The sequence below is a fragment of the Balaenoptera borealis genome (assembly GCF_965194805.1).
Source record: "Balaenoptera borealis genome assembly, chromosome: 20".
Lineage (NCBI taxonomy): Eukaryota > Metazoa > Chordata > Mammalia > Artiodactyla > Balaenopteridae > Balaenoptera > Balaenoptera borealis.
In genome coordinates, this window is record NC_138879.1 from 58,711,543 (window position 1) to 58,718,550 (window position 7,008).

The 7,008-nt window shown below is 46.7% G+C and overlaps 1 pseudogene across 1 annotated transcript; it reads right to left on the reverse strand.

Annotated features, from left to right (window-relative positions):
• Positions 1–529: 529 nt before the first annotated feature.
• On the reverse strand, positions 530–4,122 carry LOC309618228 (NAD-dependent protein deacylase sirtuin-5, mitochondrial pseudogene; annotated as a pseudogene). The gene has a single exon. The product of its transcript is annotated as an NAD-dependent protein deacylase sirtuin-5, mitochondrial pseudogene (transcript).
• Between the last annotated feature and the right edge of the window lie 2,886 nt (positions 4,123–7,008).

The window sequence follows — 7,008 nt, forward strand, 5'->3', positions numbered from 1 at the left end:
AATACCGATTGCCTAGCAGAAGAGAAAGTGATCTGAGCAGGGAGTCGTCCACGGGGCCGGTGACAAGCAGATCACGTGCGCGGGCTGTCGATTTTTCCCCAAAAATAGATGCAACTGATCTCCTTGTGCTTCATTTTTAGTTTGTCTCTCTTTCCATTCACTGATTTTCTCTTTGAGTCTGTCCAGTATCAAGCTTATCCCATATGTAGAGTAATTTTAAAAAATTCCAGTGACTCTCTTTCCAAGATTTGAAGATTTCAATTTGTTTCTTTTTAACATCACCTGTTGCTGCTTTATTTCTGATTGCTTTTTAAAAATTTTTCTTGTTCTTTTTTAAAATGGAAGTTATCCCTTTTTGTATCTCTCTGAGCATGCCACGTATACTTATTTTGAAGTCTTTATCAGTCTGTTGCAAAGTGTGAATTTGGAGTAGATTCACCTTCCAATTTTTTATTTTCTTGGAAAGCTTTTTTTTTCTCTCTCTCTCTCTCACCCTGGGCTCATACTTCCCTGCCTAGTGGGTTTTTTAAATAAAAAATTATTAAAATAATAATAAATTAATAATTTATTTTTAATAAATTATTAATTTATAAATAAATTAAATTAAATTTATTTATTTAAAATAATAAATTCATTCATTCATTTATTTATTTTTGGTTGTGTTGGGTCTTTGTTGCTGCACACCGGCTTTCTCTAGTTGCAGCAAGTGGGGGCTACTCTTCGTTGCGGTGCGTGGGCTTCTCACTGTGGTGGCTTCTCTTGTTGTGCAGCACGGGCTCTAGGCATGCATGCTTCAGTAGTTGCAGCACGCAGGCTCAGTAGTTGTGGCTCGCGGGCTCTAGAATGCAGGCTCAGTAGTTGTGGCGCATGGGCTTAGTTGCTCCGCCCTGCCTAGTGGTTTTATGGTTGCTTGCACCTGACCCCTGGCTAAGCCATAGTCCTACAATGACATTTTAGGCCTCCCCTGTCCCACGGTGGTTTCAGAGTCACGCCGAACCAGGAAGTATACCAACTGGAGGCTTGGTTGTGAGGCTCATCTCTGTGTCCCTACCTCTCCAGTCTCACGGTCTAGGAAATGCCATCTCCCCAGGTGGCGATCAGCAATAGTTGTTTATTTTTTCCCAACTTCCTTTCATGACCTACTCTGCCTCTCACTTCCAGCGGTGAGCCTTGTGTGGAACATTTTTAGCTCTCTTTATCCCATAGGATCAAACTTGCAGTCAGTTCTGCTGACTTCTGGTCAGAGCACAGCACGCCCCAGGCTGCCGTCTGCTCTGTTTTGCATTTCTGCGAAGGGAGTATTTATCTCTTTTCTGCTGGATCTTTTCTATCTTCAGATACTCATCTTATCCTTGAGTTTATCTAGGTATACATATCTAGGTTTTCTATTTCAATATTTTATCTGTCACTGCTGTATGTTTGGAACAGAGAAGGTACATCAAAGCATGAACTCTCCGTCTTATCCCTGGCCTTTCTTCTCTGCCCCAAGTCTTTACATCCAGTGGCTACTAAGCAAGGGAATTTTTGTGTCTATTGATGCAGTGATGTATATGGGTATGAGCTGACCACAATTTACCAAATAATCAGCTTTGATGAGACAGATGGGGAAAGTTCATTGCAGGTAGATTATTTCTGAATGATTTAGTAAATTATGAACCAACTCTCTCTTTCATGCCTGAACCACTAAAAGAGAGGTTGGATTACAAAATCTGAGAGATCTGTTCCGGATTCAAATGACCTCTTATCCATATTAAGTCATCACTTAAGAGGAATACACAACAACCAGGTTGTTTTTGAGAGTTGAATCAGTGAATTTGTAATTACCACACTTGAGTATGAGCTCATTAGCCGGTCTCATCCTAGGATGTATAACACCAGAGGACATGTTACAGCCTCATGACAGAATATCCAAGCCTGTGAAGGACTGGGGTAAAGCTGGACACATCTAACCTTGGTGACCACCTACAAGCAGGATGCCTCTTATTTAGGAAGGTCCTTTCCCTCAACCCAAGGCAGGTCCTTCGCCCATCAGAGTGAGGGAGCCCCCCACCCTTCTGGAAGAAAGCAAATATGGGTTTGGGCTCAAAAGCATGGGTTTTGGAATTTGTGAGCCTCAGTCCCAGCTCTGCCACTGGTTGACTATGAAATTGGCAAGTTAACGCCCTCTGCCTTCATTTCCTCATCTGTTGAGAAAGGAATAATAGTTGTCTTCCCTCCCAGAACTACCATGAGCACTAAATGAAATAATGAGTGTAAAGTGCTAGCCTGGAATAGCATGTATGTTCCTCCCAAAATTAATAAACACAGAATCACCATATAATCTAGCAATCTGGGTATATACTCGAAAGAACTGAAAGCAGGGACTCGGACAGGTATTTGTACTTCCACGTTTACAGCAGCATTATTCACAGTAGCCAAGAGGTGGAGCCAACCCAGGTGTCCATCGATAGATGAGTAAATAAACAAAATCTGATCTGTCCACAAAATGCAATATTATCCAGTCTTAAAAAAGGAAGGAAATTTTGACTCATGCTGCAACATGGATGAATCTTGAGGACACATAATGTGAAATAAGCCAGACACGAAAGGACAAATAGTGTATGATTCCACTTATATGAGGTCCCTAAAATGTGGATCTGTCAAATTCATAGAGACAGAAAGTAGAAGGGTGGGTGCCAGGGGCTGGGGGAGGGGGAGTGGGGAGTTAGTGCTTAGTGGGTAGACTTTCAGTTTGGGAAGATGGAAAAGTTCTGGACATGCGTGATAGTTGGTTGCACAACACTGTGAATGTACTTAACACTTCTGAGCTGTACACTTAAAAATGGTGAAGATGGTAAATTTTATGTTATGTGTATCTTACCACAATTTTTTTTTTTTTTGCTGTAGAAAGGGATTTTATTTTCCACCAACCCTTGCACAGAAATCACAAATACCAGGGTTTTACCCCTCTACTTCCATCTTTGCCCAAATAGCAAAAATACAATCAGGATAATTACTTTTTTTAGACAATCTAATTACAAAGTTGTTTCCCGCCCAGTAACCAACCAAACACATCAGAGGTATCTTATGTTTAGGTTCAAACCAAATAACATGAATTGACTTGAGAAATTCTGTGACTTCTCCTTCTAAACATGTTTACTAGTGTTGCTTCTAAGTCCCCATCACTTATCAGCAGTTTGGATTCCAGACGATATTTTCAGACCTTTCAGTATTCAGCTCACCATCCACAAGACTGTTTCTCCTGTTGGTGGCCTGGTATTTAGATGTGCTGTGATTTCTTCCTTCCTCAGGGCAATTAAGAAACAGTTTCATTTTCACGAGGAGTGAGGGCTTCAGGAAAGTCGTCCCACGTGGCCCCTGGAAATGAAACGTGAATCTGTTCATGGCTGGGGTGGTTCCCATGTTAAATTCGGCCACTGGTGCTCCCCGGGCAGACACCTGGGGGGCAAACATGGCGGCAGGGTAGACCACAGAGGAAGTTCCCTCCACCAGACACAAGTCACAGAGGGCCAGCTCCCTGTCAGCCTCCACCAGGATGGCAGGGTCCAGGTTTTCTCCAAACCACCCCACGTGAGGTCGCAGCAGGCCCACACATCCTGCCTCTTTACACCGGCGAAGTTTCTCCACTGGGATTCTGGCATCTTGAGTTTCAGGTTCTGGAGCCCCTTTTCCTGATAAAACTGGACAAATTGGACTCTTGTAATTCTCTGCCACAATTCCACAAGAGGTACATCAAGTTTTAAATAAGCTACCATGGATTTCCAGAAGGTTCTTGGTGCCAGCCATGTGGTGCAGCTCATTGATGTTCTGGGTGACAACCACAACCCGTTGGCCCTGCCGGTCCGGCCGGGCCTCACACTCGGTGATGGCCAGGTGCCGGGCGTTGGGCTCCTTGCTCTGCACCACCTCCCGCCGGTAGTGGTAGAACTCCCACACCTGGGACGGGTTTCAGGCAAAGGCCTGAGGCGTGGCCAGATCCTGAGCTTGCCATTTTCTCCAGTAACCTTCCGCTCCTCTGCAGGTCGGAACCCCACTCTCAGCACTGACGCCAGCCCATGAAATGATGACTGTGTGCTTGGCTTTTGCAAAAAACTTCCAGAAGCCCGGCCGTATTTGAACTTGGACGAGCCATTGTTAGGCAAATCTTGGTTTGCGCAGAGGCTGGAGAGATCAATCCGCAGTACAGCTGGGAAAGTAATTGGCTTGGGACAATCTAGAGAGGTGACATCAGGTTTTCTGTGTCGCACTAATTATTGAGATGGGCTTGTTTCCTGCCTCCCGCCTTGTCTCTCGGGCCGCAGCTGCCCCAGCGCTGTGCCGGGAACACACCGGGCCTCGGGCCTCTGCACATGCGGTCTTACCACAATTTTTAAAACAAGAAGAGCCACGTGACAGCCTCTGCACCTGCTGCATAATTACTGTTCATTGCTTTGTTCGATCATTCATATTGAACAGGCCTTCTCCAGATCCTGTGTTAGGACTGCTGCTCCCAAGGGGAATGAGACACAGGCTCTGCCCTCAGAGCTCGTGGTCGAACAGGGGCGAGGCAGCCACACAGTGTGGGGAGTAAAGTGCTCTAAAGTGCCCTGGGTGATAAAGGCCTGTCGATGGCATGAGGGGCACTGGGCAGTGACTGGCCAGCTCTTCTTGAGAGACCAGTGGAAGTCAGGAAGCCTTTCTGCAAAGTGTAACACGTGACCTGAATCCCGACACCCGGCAAAGTGGTCATCGAGCTCTGGAGTTTGCTGGGGAGAGAATCTGGGCAGTGCAGGGCCTGGCATGTCCTGCTGCATTGGTAGCCATGAGGAGGCCGGGGCCAGCAGCAGCCAGGGCTCGAGAAGGAGGCAAGGGCCAGACCCCAGAGGGCTCTGGGCTTGTGAGAACCATCCCTCAGCAACACCAGATTGGTTAGCCTGTTTTTCATTGTTATTTCCAGACTAAATAGCAACTGGTAAAAAGCCAGAAAAGCCTAGTGTTTTCAAGCCTGCTCAGAGAGAGTGCTCCACATGGGTCTGTGAGGCATCAAATGCTTATTCAGACCCAAACTGCTCATCATCCGAAGGAGTGCTTAGCTATTTGCACACAAACCTCAGGCTGACATAAACCTGCTACTTTGTGCAACTCCAGCAGCAGAGAAAACGTCTCTATTCATTTTTCTCAGCAGTGTTTCAAACTGAGCTTTATTGATTATGACCTTGTATTCATTTCAAATAAAAGACTTATGTAACCAGTTTTATTTAATATTCAAGAGCCTTGCGTATTCCCAGTGAATCAGGAAACTAATACGTTTGTACTGGCAGCTACACACAAGCCTAGGCTCATTGTTGCGGACGACAACGCACAGCCTGAAGCGTGTCCCAGAGTTCTCCGTGGAATGTGAAGGAATCCCCGTCCGCTACAGCCAGAAGACTGTTTCCTGTGAAGTCAGCACAGCACTGCTGGGTCTCTAGGAGATAAAGCATACCATAGACGTCCTCATGCTTTGCTGGATGGCAGCACTTCTGGTTTCCAGCAGGCTGCAAGGAATTCTCACTGATATTCCAGGGCAGCCCATTTCCTGCAAACAGATATGTTCTTAGGGTCTGCCCTAGTTCACCACGTCCATCCAGAGCAAGAACTCACCAGGGGCTTACAAATATGGCCTCCTGTTAGAGAAGGTATCAAAAAAATCTTATTTCTCGCATCAATTTCAGGGAATCAGCACCAAATAATTCAGAAAGCCTGTTCTTTGCAAACAAGCCAGTGCCATTTTGGGCTTTGTATTGAGTGAAAAGACTTAGAGCATGTCTTTGCATGCTGCCCTGGCTGTGACGGGCATCTGCAGAATCTCCTAACATCGTTCTCATCACGTGCTCAGGAGTCTCGGGGCTGGGGTTCGTATCGTTCACTCCTCTGTGAAACTTCAAGTCGGCACCTCAGCTGATCTGTCTGTCAGCCTCGTGAGCACAGACCAGCAGCCACGCCGTGAGATTCCCGAGTGACAGTGAGAGCAGGTGATTTCACTGCGTTTCCTCCCTGGTTGACAGAGTCTGACGTTGCTCTCAGTGTCTAGAGCAGTGTTTCTCAATCCGTGGTGACTTTGTGCCCCAGGGGCTTTGGCAATGCGTGGAGGCATTTTTGATGTCATGACTGGGACTGTGGGGGAGTGGGGGGAGGGATGCTACAGCCATCAGGTGAGTAGAGGCCAGGGATGCTGGTGAACATCCTACAATGCACAGGGCAGCCTCCCTCCCACCCTCAAAGAACTGTCCAGTTAAAACATCCAGAGTGTCAAGATTAAGAACACCTGAGTGCCTCCATTTAGTCCTCTCAAAGTCAAACTTTTCTGCCCAACAAAATCTTCTCCCTTTGTAGCAATGGGGGTTATAGCAAGGTGCGAGGCTGGACTACATTTCCCAGCCTCCTTTGCAGTTCAGTGTGGTCGTGTGACCAGTTCTCACCAATAGAATGCGACCTGAAGTGATGTGTGTCCCCTACTGCTGGCAAGATGTAGATGACAGCTAGGCTGTGGTAGCGCCACATGTTGGATCCTGGATCCCTGAATCATCCCATGGGACAGAGCCACCATCAGCTAAAAGCACATGCTGCAGTCTGGCATGTGAATGAGAAATAAACTTCTGTTGTGTTTGAGCCAATAAGCATCTTTGGGTCTGTTTGTCACAGCAGCTTAGCTCATCCCAGCTAAAAACAGACATTCCCCCAAAAGCCCATTTTGGCCCTAGGAGCCTTAGGAAGCTGAGACCTGTGAGTGAGGCAACCATGGCGGGAATCTTTGCCCTGGGATTAGCATGAGGACCCCTCCCCTAACTGTCAAAGCCCACTGCCAGGGACCCTGCTTTGCTCAGCATAACCTCGACTCCAGAACACGTTGTGATATGATCCCAGCTCTGTGTGACCTCGGCCGCATCGTAAGGATTGGGGCGCTTGAGTTGCCAATGACAGAATTTCAACGGGGACCAGCTTAGGCAACAAAAGGAAGAGGCTGAGGAAACCAAACCACAGTGAAAG